The sequence below is a fragment of the Pongo pygmaeus genome, chromosome 3 (genome assembly GCF_028885625.2).
Source record: "Pongo pygmaeus isolate AG05252 chromosome 3, NHGRI_mPonPyg2-v2.0_pri, whole genome shotgun sequence".
In the NCBI taxonomy this organism is placed as follows: Eukaryota; Metazoa; Chordata; class Mammalia; order Primates; family Hominidae; genus Pongo; species Pongo pygmaeus.
The window spans coordinates 105,987,841-106,004,531 of record NC_072376.2 but is presented as its reverse complement, the minus strand read 5'-3'; the positions used below and the strand labels follow the sequence as shown (position 1 = coordinate 106,004,531).

The following is a 16,691-nucleotide window of genomic DNA, read 5'->3' as shown; positions in this document are numbered from 1 at the left end:
ACTAGCATGGCATAATAATAGCATTTTAACTATATATTATTAGCCATTCTACAGCTGACTAATCATGACCAGAAGTATTTGTAGTTAAAAAATCAAAAACAAGGCCAGGCATGGTGGCTCATGCCTGTAATACCAGCCCTTTGGGAGGCCAAGGCGGGCAGATCACGAGGTCAGGGGATGGAGAGTATCCTGGCCAACATGGTGAAACCCTGTCTCTACTAAAATACAAAAACTTAGCTGGGCATGGTGGTGGGTGCCTGTAGTCCCAACTACTCGGGAGGCTGAGGCAGGAGAATCGCTTAAACCTGGAGGCAGAGGTTGCAGTGAGCTGAGATCACACCACTGCACTCCAGTCTGGGCGACAGACCAAGACTCCGTCAAAAAAAAAAAAAAAAAAAAAAATCAAAAACAAAATAAAAAATCTAAAACTTTTTTATTTTATTTTATTATTATTATACTTTAAGTGTTAGGGTACATGTGCACAACGTGCAGGTTTGTTACATATGTATACATGTGCCATGTTGGTGTGCTGCACCCATTAACTTGTCATTTAGCATTAGGTATATCTCCTAATGCTATCCCTCCCCCCTCCCCCCCGCCCCACAACAGTCTCCAGTGTGTGATGTTCCCCTTCCTGTGTCCATGTGTTCTCATTGTTCATTTTTAAAGAAATATTTGGCAATTTCCTCTGTGACACAATCAGCTGGGCAAGCTTTATTGAATCTCCAGTGAATTTCCTGTCATAATATTTTGCCACATATGTAAAATAAATAAATTCAGAGGCAAGGCAAATAAAAAGAAAACCCAAACAATTAGGACCAAAAAACATATTTCGAAAAGCTGAGGGTATAGTCTGTGATTCTGGTAGACACAGGACCTGGTACAAAGTAGAACATTTGTTCTTGAAAAAGTTACTTATCTAAGCAGTGCAGACAGAGAAGATAAGGAGTACATGAACTGAGTGATTTTTTCTCTGAAATATTGGAAGCAAACTGAAATGGTGAAGAAAATTGCTTAATTGAAATGCTTATAAATATATAAAAGAATTCATGATTTTAGTAACTAAAGAATCTCGAGATAAGCAGCAGAACAAGTCGAGGACAGTCACCTTTAGCAATGTTGAGGATTACTACAGAAAATTAAATTTTAGGATTGTTTCTCTTGGTTGAATATTTAGATAAAGAGGAGGAAGGAGAGTATGTATACTCTATGTATGGACAAATGGAATAAGCCTTCCACCTTCCTACTTATGGCCTAGCCAATGGCCACTTGTTCTTTGAGAAGTCACATTCCTATCTTAGTAGCTCCTTTTCCTTAGTGAAGTTTTCTTAACTACCTCAGACACAAGCTTGTAAAGTCTGATGAAACATAAAGATATCAAGAGTAAACGGTGGGATAAAAAGGACTCCTGATGTTTTCAAGGTGGCTTGGTCCATAATTAAGAGCTCTGTAAAAGCTATTTTTAGTGCCTGAAAGGGTGTCCTTATTTAATGAAAGTAGGCTCGGGAAAGAGTTTTTAGCTTAATAGCACTAAGTTTCTTATTTTAAAAAAGATTAACGTCAAGGTCATGTTAATGGAAGACATAGGGTTCTCTCACAGAAGATTAGATTGTATAGCCTAAAAGTATTCCTCACGGTGTGGGGTAATTCAGGAGGAACCCAGAGACAGCAATCTCTAATGAAGGAATGTACCAGCACCAAAGTGCTGTGTCTTCCTTCCTATTATGGTGCCAGAGTCTCTTCCTCCTCAACACAGCAGAAGCCTTTGGAAGAGCAAGCTGAGGTCTGAGGCCAGCACGGTAGAATGATACCAGGCAAGGCAGAGGGTTAGGACTCCATTTTGGGAAATTGAGAGAATTTCTCAAATGAAGCCTTCTAGATGGAGAGGGTGCCATAGGAGGAACAAAGAGGGTTAGAGATTTATGGAGGGTCAGAAGATGGGCACCTCCATGTGGAATGCTTGAATAAGGTCTAAATGATGCAGCCTTTTCTAGTCCCTCCATTCTGTCCCTTTCCCCACTCCTGTCCTGAGTCTTTCATCTTCCCCCTAACCCTCCTCATGTGGCACAACAGAATACATTAGATAAAAGACAGCCTCAGGTCCTTCTGCTTTGAACTCCTTTAGAATGTCTATTTCATTTTAATTTTTTTAGAACTGCTTAAATAGCCACCAGAATATAATACGTGTTCGGTCTAGAAAAAGCATGCAGCAAGATTCATGAGAAGGGCACATCTACCTGGCAGAACGCAGTCCTCCTGTGGTAGATTAGATTACAAAGTGTGGGGATTACAGCCCAGCAGATGATACTGAAGTCTACCCTGACACACTTGGGAATATTTTCTGCACTCTCTCCCGACGAAAGTATTCTGGGTCAGTCCTACCCACCATGTGGTACAGTCAGATGGTCACAGGTAAAATTGTAAGTTTATGTAAAGTAGATGCCCTTGGGAAGGGTAGATGTCATGGACTACTTAGGGGAACATCCCCTTGCATTAAAAAGTTCTGTACTTTCCTTACAAACTTAGAAGTTAGTTCAGATATGTGGACATGGCAGGCCATTTTAGAGAATCTAAGGGAAGATGGAAATGCTGCACGTCTTACTGCTGTTGGCTATAACCAATAAAAATGATTGTTAAACTCTCTCTGAAATGATGGTGTTATACAGATGCAAGAGAACAGTCATCTGAAAATCTGACTGGCTTGTCTGACTTCTTGACCCACATTACAAGCTAGAAACTAATTGTGTCACATCATGAACCCTGAAATGTGGCAGACACTGTATTTTTCTACCACAAACCTCAAAACTCTGACAGTGTTGACAGAAATATCATTTATGATGTTTTTCTCTATTTTAAATGGCTATTAGTTAAATAAACAAATATTTGGTACATATTAATATTTAATAATAAATATATTATAAAATAAATATACATGTATATACCATGAAAGGCTATTTTAGATATATTATATTTAATATATGTGTATGATACCTAATAAAATATATATTATAATATATAAATTATTAAGCAAATCTTCACTATAAAAGGTCCTAGTATTCTGTACATTCAATTACCCTGCAGTTTTCCTGTGCATGGTACAAAGCATGTGCAGCTTCTTTTTTATCTATCATGAAAAAGGTGAAATACTTATTTATCTCAAGACACTAGGAAGAAATATGAAATTATCCTAAATTTTATGGTCAGCATTTTACTATGTTACCACTGATTATAGGATGATTGTAAAATTTATGTTAAGATGATATCTTCAAATAATGCAATAGATTTCAGTAGTTAAATAGGGGATTTTCATATTCTTATATTCTTGAAAATTCAGGAAGGACTTCACTAATTCCCGTTAATTTCTCTGGAAGGATCACATTTTTAAATGGTGTTAACAAAAACATACTAAAATAATCATAATACCAGAGAGTTGAAAGAGTTACCAGAGGCATTACATAATATGATTAGGTACCTTAAGACACATAAGCCAGTCCCTAAAACTGACTTGACGTTTTTTTTAATAAGGTACTTCAGTGACTTGGAAAACTTAACACAAGGTAGTTCTTACTTGTGCATAGCCCCAAAATCTCCTGTTTCACAGAAAACACTATTTTGTTCTCAATGAAAATGGACAATACCTGCATACCACCTCTGGTACAATATTTCTGTATGTAATAAAACATTTCTTTTTCATTTTCCTCCTTTAGCCTTCTCTTTGTCAAATTAAATACTAAATTATTTTAGTTGTTATCCATAAGATATACTACTTCCATTTTTAGACTGTTATTAACTAAACCATTTTTTTCTCTTGTATTTTAGTTTTTGCATAATTTGTGAACCTTCTAAGTAGGTCATGGTAGTCTTTACAAGGCTTGAACAACTTACATGCTGCTAGGTGACTCTGGTCATTTTAAAAATAAACACTAATGCCACATTTCAAATTTATAATTGACAGATGGTTTATACTGAAATTATCATAGGTATACACAAATATATGCATACAGTTTGTTTTTTCCATCTCTGAGTGATTATCACATATTTGTCCCTATTAAACTTCATCGTACTTCTAAACACCTTGTTTTATTTGTAAAGGTCCTTATACATTCTTACAGTGTAGTTCTAGTCAATAATCACCCCTACTCAAATAGAGTAATCTGCTTATTTAATAAGCTTACTCCCTATTCCATACTTCAAATCAACATTGAAAATGTTAATTAGAATCAAGACCAATGCTGACTTATGGAAAAAAATTATTCAATATACCCTCCAAGGCTGACATTGAAATATTATTGATCACTACCTTGCATATGGCCTACTAACAAGCTCCGAAACAATAATACATAATAATACTACATGAAACAATGACCCAAATGAAATACAGTGTGAATTCAAATGAGGAATCAATAATAATTTGTGATTTTTTTCCTCTATAAGATCTTTTGAGGAGCTCAAAAACATTAATCATACTATCAAAAATTTCATAGTGGGAAATAAAAGACTAGGAGAAATAAGTTACCATGAATAAGTGTAGGCTAATTTAATAGCCTATTTAAAGACCCAGTGAAACATTATTGTCAAAGTAAGGTAGAAGGTCATAGTTTCAGTGAAGTATCTAATGAATATGACAAAAACCAAAAATCCTGGCTCTTCATAACACAGGAACAGGGGACCAAGTTTCTACTGATGACTCAACATTTTCCAAATGCAAAAGATACATTCCTCTTCTCAGACCAGTAGGTCTGTGCATTTCTCAAAATAATTTTTTTTTATTTATCTCACACCTTGTTTATCAAGATATCTCATTGGTATAGTTGATAAAAAGTTTATGTCTGAAGGGACATGGAAAATAACATCATTCAAACTGTGGAACAAATATTTGTGCAGTGAGCGAAGAATTGGATCACTTTTTTAAAAGACGAAAAACTGAAGTGCAAAGTGGTTTTAAAATTTGCCTTATTTTTTAGTAGGAGAAAAGAGACTTGAACCTAAGTCTTCAGTCTCCTTTAATAGCATTCTTCTGCCAAACAGCCCTGGCTGCCAACTCTAGTCTTGCTGATTTTCATCACTACTCTTCCCACATTAATTTCACAAAATGATGCTCCATACTCAAACTATGTCCTCCACAATGACTGATTCAGAATGATTCAGAGAAATTATCCTCTATTCTCAAGTAGGTGATATTTCCTTTTTGAGAAATTTCAGCAAAGGTTGATATTAAATGCACATCTTGATGCCTGAGAGCCAGGTCTTATTAACTGCTATTTTGAGATTATAAATGCCCAAACTGTTTTGCAAATGTGCTCCACACTCCCAAGTCAACAGCAAATCTTGAGAACTCTGTAGCTTCCCTCTCAGAAAATCACAATCGTCATCTGAATAAAAGCAGCCCACCGGCCAGCTTTAGACCTTATTCCTCGCCTTCCTCACCACTTGCTATTAGCTAGGGTATCTGGCGCTTATTTAGCATCATCCCTCCTTAGCATCCGGGCTTGAGAAATGGGGTCTGTAGTAGGTGTGTGTGGGAGTGGAGGAGAAAACCATTAAAATAAATTAAATATCTTTAGATGACAGGAACAATGGAGGAACTAAGAGCATCAGAGAATTGATGGGGTCAAACAGATACTTAGTAGTAGAGTGTAGAGGTCAGCATACCAACATCACTGGCATGATGGAGAGGCTAGGGAAAGAAAAATGGGACTGGAAATAGAGAACTAGAAAAAGAAAATAAGAAGATATGACAAAAAAGGATTTTTTTTTTCAGATTTACCTTTCAACTTAAGATATCTATTATTCAGGTTTTCATGTGAGTATCAGTTTTATCTCACACCTTGTCTATTAAGATATCTCATTGGTATAGTTGATATAAAAGTTTATGCCTCAAGGGACATGGAAAATAGCATCATTCAAACTGTGGAACAAATATTTGTGCAGTGAGTGAAGAATTGGATCACTTTTTTAAAAGACGAAAAACTGAAGTGCAAAGTGGTTTTAGAATTTGCCTTATTTTTCAGAAGGAGAAAAGAGACTTGAACCCAAGTCTCCAGTCTCCTTTAATAGTATTCTTCTGCCAAACAGCCCTGGCTGCCAACTCTAGTCTTGCTGATTTTCATCACTACTCTTCCCACATTAATTTCACAAAAGGATGCTCCATACTCAAACTATGTCCTCCACAATGACTAAGCAGTATACTCCAAGCATAGGTTCTTTTTTTAACCATATCTATAAGTTTGTGGTAGATAGAATTTATTTATTCAGCAGACTTCAGTAAGGGAAGAAAGTAACAGGAAATGGAGAAGAGACAGGAATTTATATTCTTGAGCACAGCACTTAATAGGTTTCTAGGCTTAAAGGAGCAAGATTAGGAAGACAGAGAAAAAGAGAAGGATTTGATTTGTCTAGAATGATTCATCTTGTTCAGAAGAAGATTATTTTAGAAGCTGTGGAAGATTATAAAATTGGCAAAGTTTTTGTCCTGGTGAGCTTAGTGTAAACAGAGTCTATGGAAATGCTAACAACCCTGTTCCTGGGAGCCACAAACTGTGAGACAACTTTTAATTAAATGCTCACTGAATGGTGGCTTTGAAAGACCAATATGCTTCCAGGAAGTTTTAATTTTTTCCAAAAGAGAGACAAAATTCTGTCTATGACATCGAGATGGCTGTACGTTTGGGAAACATCCATCACTGTAGTACTTAAGTGCTAGGACAAGTAAGCCATTTCAACACTAACAATAGAGAGTAAGGAGATGAATGTCTTCCTCTGCTGCAGTGCTTGTGTGTTCTGGAGCTAAGCCTATACAATTCTGTACTAAAATGAAACAGAAAGGCAGTATGAGCCAGGCCTCACTTACTTCATCCACCTTCATTTTGGCTCCTCCTAATGAAGTGTGCAATTCCCTACTGAGAGCTATAAAAAAGACTCCTACTGGAAGACTGAAGAGTGAGTGGGTGACACAAAGAATACTTAGAGAGCATACCATTTTGGGTTTCCTCTCTTATCCTGGAATAATAGGACAAAGAAATGGCTTTCATATTTCTATCTAATTTTTTAAATGGGGTACACATACAAGTCATGGAGTTTCACACTCTCAGGTCAGATTCTAAAAAATGTCTTTCTAGTTCACTCAGTGAGTGAATATTTACTTGTAACCCACTAAGTATTCACACAATACACTACATAAGGCACTGAACTGGTACAAAAATGATAAAACAACCCTCAAGAATATGCATTTTAATAGGGAAGTAAAACAAGCAGAATAGTATTCCAAAACAGGGTGTAAGTGAGGTAGACGTGAAGTGGTTCAAAAAAGGGAGACACTAAATATAGTTATGAATATGTGGCAAGGCTATATAGAATAAGTGGTATTTGAGCTGTATATTATGAGAGGGCTAAATAAAGATGAGTTAGGAGAGAAAACTTGCCTGGCAAATATGTATCCTGACCCAGGGGTCTTGCCGGTCTTTATTAGTAGCAACCTGATCTCAGTGCTAGTTAGTCACTAGCTAAGATGAGATAACAGAGTGAATCATTCTTCCAAGACCTTATTTATGCCTAAATTCAGATAAGGCTTGCAGATGCATCAGATTTTTGTTTGTTTATTTTGCTTTTATCTTTGGGGAAATGAGAGGATTAAGCAGCAGGGCAAAAAGACAACCCTCAGCAAGATAGACTGTAAGGTAGGATGGTGACATCTGTGTCAGAAACAGTAGCTCCATAAGCAAGAAACATTGAGATTTAGGTGAATCAGTTCAAAGGAACAGTTAGTGTATAGAATTGTGGACAAAATGACAAAAATACCATCAAAATGGGGGCAGAGAGAAAGACAGTCCAAGGAATCTATATGAGTGCTTAGAGAAAATGTAGAAGAATGGAAGCAAATGTTAGGTAGGCGCTGTCCATGGACTGTGCTGTATCATTCATGCTTTTTTTCAGTTAATCTTTACAATAAACACTTTACACTAAACCTATGAAGTTGAATCTATCCCTTTTTTACTCTTAGGGAAAATACGGTTTATAATAATTATGGAATCCTGACAAGGTCATTGAGCTATTAAGTGGCAAAGAATTCGAATGCAGATTTGTTTGAATCCAGTCTCCCATTACTGACTTTTGGATACCACATAACTTAGAACTACCTGGAGGTAACTTAGCTAAACATACTGCTGCCACTAATTCTTTTCTGCAAAGCTCTCTTTATTTCCTAAGAAATTTATAGTAACCCTTATGGATGCCATTTATTCATTTATTTATTTCATACAATAAAGGTTTAGTGTATTTGTAATTAGCAAACAATATGTTCCCCTGGTAAAAAGTTATAGTGCTAGATTGCCTGGGTTTACTACCCTAGCTTTTAGTTTCATCATCTATAAAATAGAGATGATAATAACATATCTCTCATGGGGCTATTACAAAGACTAAATGAGAAAACCCATGCAAAGTATTTAGAAAACTAGCTGTCACATAGCAAGCACTCAAGAAATGTTAGCTGCTCTTATTCATACTATTGTCAGGTACTCTGAGAGGCACTCTAGCAGTGCCTCTCAAGATGGATAGAACATAGTCTTTGCTTTTGAAGAACTTAAAATCGCAAAGAGAAGGCACATGTATAGTAATGGCTAATTATGCCTGGGAAAATGGAAGATACCAGAAGAGAATGGGGTTTTGAGTGATTTCAGGGAGAGAGAAGAGCATGTAAAGCTCCAGAGAGGCATGCAATGTCCCATAAGAGTCTAGCTTGACTGTAGCATGAAAAGATGAGAAGGAGTTCGTTGGTGCCCCTGGACAGAAATGTGGGTGGGACAGAAGGGCTCAATATGCTTTCCTAATGGAGTTGTATTCATATTGATTGGATGAAGTAATAATAAAGTTTTTCAAGCCAATTTTGAGGATGGGAGAAGGTAACAGTCTGGACTCCACACTCCAGTGGATAAACTCTATTAGGAAGAGAATGGAGAGAGAGGAGCAATAGTTAAGGTAAGGGAAAAGAAACTGAGAGGTGAAGCAGCAGGCAGGGACAGTCATGATATTTTATTGACTCAAATCAATAAAGGGAAGAAAATCAAGTAGAAAATTAAGACTTGTGGAAAAAGATGGAGAAGAAATAGAAGCGGGGAATACAGTTAGCCTCTACCTTGTTTTAAAAATAGTTGTTGAAATGAATGATGTAATCCACTAAACAGGCTAATAAAGAAAAATTACCTGAGCATACCAACCAATAAAAAATGAAATCATTTGTCAAAATCCAACACCTATTCATGATGAAAAACACATGGAAAACTAGGAATAGAAGATAACTTCCTCAATTTGAGAAATAATATCTACAATAAAAAACTTTACAGATAATGTCATACATAACAGTCAAAGACTGCTTTTCCAGCAAATCAGGAACAAAGCAGAGATATTCACTCTCACTACTCTTAATTTGACATAGTATTATAAATTCTATCCAGCAAAGAAAAGGCAAAATAGAAAATAAAAAGTATCTGGATGAGAAAGAAAAATGATACAACCACCTGACTTTGTAAATGGCATAAACTGTACCTAGAAAATCCAACAAATCTACCAAAAACTCCTAAAACTAATAAATGAGCTTAGTAAGTTTACAAATTATACCTAGGAAATCCGAAAGGATCTACCAAAAACTCCTAGAACTAAGATATGAGCTTAGCAAGATTATAAGATAAAATCAGCAGACAAAAAACAATTGTACTTCTATGTCCTAGTAATGAATATGTGAAAATTAAAATTAAAAATTCAGTTACTATGATTTTAATACTTGTGTTCCTTCCAGAGATCATATTGAAATTTAATCCCCAGTTCAACAATATTAAGAGGGGGACCTTTAGGAGACAATCAGGCCATAAAGGCTCTGCTCTCATGGCTGGGATTAGTTCCTTATAAAAAAGCTTGATGGAATGAGTTTGGCCCCTTTTGACCTTCCATCTTTTCTGTCACGTGAGGACATAGAACAGCAGTCAAGGTACCATCTTGGAAGCATAAACCTGGCCCTCACCAGACTCTCAACCTGCTGGCACCTTGACATTGGACTTCCCAGCATCCAGACTGTGAGGAAATAAATTTCTATTCTTTATAAATTATTCAGACCTAGGTATTTTGCTGTAGCAGCACAAATGGATCGAGATACCAAGAACATTTGTAATCACTGGGAAAAAGAAATACTTAGGTATAAATCTAACAAATCATGTACAGGACTTGTATAGTGAAAATTATAAAGTGCTGATAAAATAAATCGAAGATCTAAATAAGTGGAGAGACATATGTTTATAGATCGGAAGACTCAGCATATTAAAAATGTGAATTCTCTCTCCAATTTGTGTAATGCAATTACTGTCAATATTTCAGCAATATTTTTGTAGATATAGACAAGATTATTCTATAATTTATAATACAAAGACAAAGGAACTAAAATAGCTAAAATTATTCTGAAAAAATAGTAGGTGGGAAGAATCACTCTACTCAATTTCAAACTACAGTAATCAAAACTGCATTACTGGCAGAGGGACAACAACATAGATTAATGAAACAGGATAGGAACACAGAAACAGACTCACATAGTATGGCCAACAGATTTTTTTTTGTACAAAAGTGCAAAACAATTCAATGAAGAAAGGACAGTCTTTTCAGCAATGCTGCTTGAGCATTTGAATATCCATAGTGAAAAACTGAACCTAAACGTTGCACTTTATACAAAATTAACGCAAAATGCATCAAATATGTAAATGTGTAATGTAAAACTATAAAACTTTTAGAAGAAATAGGAGAAAATCTTCATGACCTTGGACTCATTGAAGAGTGCTAGGCATGAAACCAAAAGCATAACCCATAAAATGAAAAAGTTGACACACTGCACTTCAACAACTTCTAAAACTTTTGTTCTATGATGAACCCTATAAAGAGGATGAAAATACAAGCTACAGACTAGGAGAAAATATTTGCAAACCACCTATATGACAAAGGCTTTGTGTCTGGACTATGTGAAGAACTCTTAATAGTAAACAACCCAATTAGAAAATAGGCAAAAAGCATGAAAACACCTTTCATGGAAGAGGATAAGGATTACAAATGAGCCCATAAACAGATGTTCAATACCACTACACAATAATAAAATACAAATTAAAACCACAATGAGACATCACCACATAGCTATCAGCAAAGCTAAAAAAAAATAATAATGATACCACCAAATGCTGGCACAGATGCAGACACCCTTGATCTCTCGTACAATGCAGGTGGAAACACAAAATGGTACAGCCACTCTGGAAATTAGTAGGGCAGTTTCTTAAAAACCAAACATATACTTACCACATGACTGAGCAATGCCAGAGAAACAACAACAACAAAAATCCACAGAATACTGCCACATAAGTGTTCTTAAAAGCTTTATATGTAATAGGCCAAAACTTGAAACAATAAAAATGTCATTCAGTAAGTAAATTGCTAAACCAACTGTGGTACATCCATACCATGGATTATTACTTAGCAATAAAAAGCAATGAACTATTACATACAACAACTTGGATAGGTATCAAGGATATTATGCTGAATCAATAAGAAAGCCATTTTCAAAAGGCCACATACTCTATGATTCAATCCTATATTACACTCTTGAAAAGCAAAACTTACAGAAATGGGGAACACAGTAAGTTACCAGAGGTTGGGGTTGGTAAGGAAGGGTGAAGGTGATTATAAAGGGGTAGAATGAGAGAGATCTTTGCCATGATGGAATAGTTCTGTATCTTGATTGCAGTGGTGATTATAGGAGTCTACATATGTAATAATATGTCATAGAGCAATTTGCACACATTGTACCAGTGTCAATTTCCTGGTTTTGATTTTGTAGTATAATCACTTAATATGCAAAAATTCAGGGAACTGAGAGAAGAATACATGACACTGCTCTGTACTACATCTTTGAAACTTCCTGTGCATATATAATAATTGTAAAATTAAAAGTTATAAGAAAGTTTGTCCAAATATTAACAGAACTTACTGCCTCATGACAGTTTATGCATTATTAATGCTTTGTCCTTCAACATCTTTTCGTACTTTCCAATTTTCTCAAAACAGCCTGTTTTTTTTTTTTTTACAATCAGGAAAAAAATGCATTCAAATGGAATAAAAATAAGTCTAACTTCTTTGTTGATGGCTCAAAGCTAAAAGTGAGAGGCAGATGGGGCCCACGAACAGTAGACCTTGAGATGCAACTTTTCTGCAAAATTGCATGTGAAACGCAGCCTAAACAGAGTCATTTCCAGAATTTCCTCATTAATCACTGTCTTCTTTTTTATTTAGTTAGCTAAAACGTAGTAAGCCACATCCTCTCTTTAAATATCTTAAACAAAATTAACTGAGACAATATTCTTACATCCACTACAAATGTAAATGTTAGCCTAGAAATATGAAGTTTCTGAAGCCAAATTTCTAAGTTACCCTTAATCCTCTAGTATTATCAAATTAAGTAGCCCTTGAAAAAAGTAGAGACATACTAGTATCAAGTAGAGACATACTAGTTAATTGCTGTAAATATACATGCATTAGACACCTTTAACGGCCTCCCATGTGCGCCTACATTTTCTCTCTCCCACATGTCCTCCTCTCCAGAGATAAAGTTGTCTTTCTACAATAATGTCACTCTCCATTACCTCCAGGAAAACTTCCGAATTCCTTAACAAGTCTTACCATGCCCTCAACGATTTAGTCCCACCTTCCTTTTCTTTGCAGAGCATCTGTCACTTGCTATCCTTCCCTCTGTCCCCAAGCTTTAGTACCAGATTTGGTGATGCTTGAATTTCTAAGCATAATTAGATCATACTCACCTGTGAACACTTAGAAAAAAATTGCTCAATAATTATTTTCTTTTCAAAATGTAGACCAAGGTGATGGCAAAAATCCTGTTATTGATATGCTAGGGAAAAGGAGTTCTTCTTTAGTAATAGAATATTTATGGATCTCTTTCTGTATCAGTTTGGAAAGCAATGCTATCCCAGATTAGTTAGATTCAGTGGCAGAATTAACTCAATATTTTGTTTAATCCAACCTTAAGCATTATGGAGAATGAAAGCACTGAACACAAAAATATGGTGGGATGTTGGGATCCCTTTGAGTAGGTCCAAGTTTACTTGCAGCTCCTGGGAATGAAAAAACTCAAGTTTCATCACCAAAGACCAGTTTGATTCTAAAGTTATTAATAACTGTAACTGTGTAACCCTGATTTTCCCATAGCTATTTTCACTTTTATGTGAACTAGGTAGCTTTTGGAAGTAATATCACAATAAAGGCAAACAGAACTAATTTTGATGATGCTATTATCCAGTGCTTACTCTGAAGTACCTTCAAAGCTTCACATGCTCCATTTCACCATTGCCACTATTAGTCTAGTTATCAAGAGAAAAAAAATCATTCCAATTTCTAGGTGTTTGAAAACAATTAACTATATGTTGTTACCTCTCAATGGGAATGAAAAAGCCAAAATTGTCATTAGAGTCTTGTGGAAATGGCATTTTTTCCCCTTTAAAAACTGAACTGTGTCATGCTCTGTCACATTATATTATATTAAACATAGGACATAGTTATGATGTGCAGCCCATATCACTGAAGGGATATGAAATTAAATTTATGGGTTATCTTTTCCAGGGAAAATTCCCTTTCAAAACTTCTATTAATAACAAGTGCCAGTTAGATTAGATGCCCATAGATATCTAATTTTAAAAACAAGGTAAAATTTTATGAAATTATTCAGCTTCCCCAAAATAAATCTATTAGATTGCTCCTAGAAAAGTGGAAGAGTTTCTGTCAACCATCAATTCAAAGAAGCTGATTTCTCCCTGCCCCCTCTCTCTCCCCTTCACTGACATTCCTCTAACCACCTCTGCCCATTGTAGTCTGCAGAAGCAACGCTGAATTTTGGAAATGAAGCTATGGTTGGCATGTGTTTGCCAATGGCACAGCAAAATTGGGCTGGAAAAAGTACATTGACATGCCCTGCAGCTTCATTTGGTGATGAGCAAATCTTATTAATATAAATGATTAAGAAGCATGACATTGAACGCTACTTTGAAAAAAAGTTTGTCTTTTCTAAGAAAAATTAGAATTTTCCCAAGAAACTTTGGAATTAGTTACAAATGAAATTTCGAATGTTTCTAAGAAACACTGCAGGCAATCATGTTTACCAACACTGTTGAGGCATGAAATTAGAAGATATCTTTAAATTTCGGGAGGGAATCCGGCTTCTTTTAACTTACTTGGCTCTGATTCTCTCCTTCCAAAATTAGTCCAGCGATAATATTACAAGGAAGTAGAGATTTATTATACCCACTGATGACTTTTAATAATGCCAGTTGGCATTGGAAAAGAATGATTTTTTTAAAAATGAATGCTCAGTTACTTTGGGCAGTAGAACTACACTTGAGGGAAACATGATGTGAAATTACAATCTTTTTCCATCAGGTGTTACTTTTAGATAAACCTGTGGATGAAAAATTTGAGACAGGCTTCTCCTCCCACTGCTATTGCATGAAAGTCTAGACAAAAACCGGTGCTGGAAAAGTTAGTAATAACTAAATAACTCAGATTTACAGACGCCACAAAGTCTGCAACCTCAGAGAAATACCATATCAAGCAAACAAATTCTAGGACCCACCACTAGATTAAAAAAAAAAAAAAAGAATTTGACAGGTAAGGCCATGGATTGATGTCTGATTGACATGGATTGGACTCTCAACTCTAACACTTATTGAGTGTGTAATCTTAAGCATTATCTTTCAAACTCTGTTTCTTCATCCATAAAATGGCAATAAGAGGAGTACTTGTATTATTAAGGTTATTTTGTGGAATAAATGAGATGATATTTGTAATATGCTTAACTTCTGGTTCATTATAAATTCTCAGTCAATGTTAACCATGATTTTTTGTTTACTATAATGACAGGTGTTGTTTACTGCATAGGATCAGTTATTTTATTTAAAGATTTTATGATTTATTTATTTAAAAACACTTCAAAGTCAGATGTGAACTACATAAATTTTGAGCTTTAAGGATACCCAAAATGTGACACATTCAACATAATTGATAAGAAATATGTTAATGAAATAAAATACTCAATTTTATTGATTAAAAACTATTTTGCTATTTGCCATTTGCAACAACATGGATGAACTTGGAGGATGTTACACTAGGTGAAATAAGCCAAACACAGAAAGACAAATATTATATGATATCACTTATATGTAGAATCTAGAAAAGTCAAACACTTAGAAGCAGGAGTAGAATGGTGGTTGCCAGGGGCTAGAGTACAGGGAAAATGTGGAGATGTTGGTCAAAGGGTAGAAACTTTCAGAAGATGAACCGGTTGTGGGAATCTAATGCACAGCATGGGTGGTGCAGTTGATTGTGGCAATTATTTCACAGTGTATATGTATATTGAATCATCACATTGTATACCTTAAATATGTCCAATTTTTATTTGACAATTAAGCTATTTTTCTTAAAATGAGTTCTATTGATTGGATTTGCCAAAGTATTACCCTGAATGGTAGATACCAATTATAGACATAATTAACTCATGTTGGGATATATGCCTACATGCCTACAACACAAAAGTCACCTAAATTTTGATACTGTATTTCCTCAGACCAGTTGAGGATTTGGAGAATTTCATCCTTTACATCCCTTAGCAATGGAAGATGCTATGACAAGTTTCTTCTTGTGTTCTCTAAAACCTAAGATTCACACAGAAATTCAAGTTCAAGTGTGGTGTGGGAACTAACATGATGCAGTTAGAATGTAGGCTCAGGAACCAGATTTAAGGTTTGGTCTTTACTCAGTCACTTACTAGCTGCAGGCTTTGGGTGGGTTACTTATCCTCTCAACTTTAGTTCTGTCATTTATAAAACGAGTTATTGATAGTATGTATTTTTGAAGATGATAGTAGGTTTTAAATAAGCGAATGCATCACAAAATCTGGCATTTTGTAAGTGATCAATAAATGTGTATTATTATTTTCATAATTTTACTCATTTCATTGATCTTTTGGCTGGGCTGTTGTAATCATTTTCATATTGCTTAAAGTATGATGCTTATGGGGTCACCAGTATAAGCTTTCCATCAATGGTATAAGTTTCACTCTGTATGATTTGTAATTTATGTCACACATAGATCTGTTTACACAGACAATAAATTGGGGAGAATATGAAGGTTCTGTATCAAAGGAATAATTGGAAAACAACTTGAGCAGCATGATTTCATGAGAGAAACTAGAAACATAATTTTTATGAATGGATAAAATAATTGACTACTTATTAGCATTACTAGTTGAATATGGGAGTTTCAATTTGTATAATGAGCAAATAGAAAAGAATATCTTATTTATTTATAGATAATTAATTCTTTACTTTTTTGGTATTATGCTATAATAGTTTTGTGGCTACTAATGAATTTAATTTACATTCTTTTTAAAAGAAAATAACTACCCAGATTTTCTTTTCCAAACAAGTTACATTCCTAAGGAATTCCCTGACATATCTAATTATTCTGAATTTGAATTGCCAGCTTTTTGGGAAATGAATGTTCAACTTTAGGAAAATTCAAACTTATCTTGTTTGAGGATGAATAAAACATTTTCAGGAAAATTTTTCTTAAAATAATATATAGAACATTATGTTCTAATAAGGCAG

General features: G+C 35.0%; 1 protein-coding gene across 2 annotated transcripts in view; it reads right to left on the bottom strand.

The window, feature by feature from the left end:
- The window catches only part of GRID2 (glutamate ionotropic receptor delta type subunit 2), a 1,522,941-nt gene that overhangs the window by 283,070 nt on the left and 1,223,180 nt on the right, over nt 1-16,691 (bottom strand). The gene's annotated exons all lie outside the window — the stretch shown is intronic.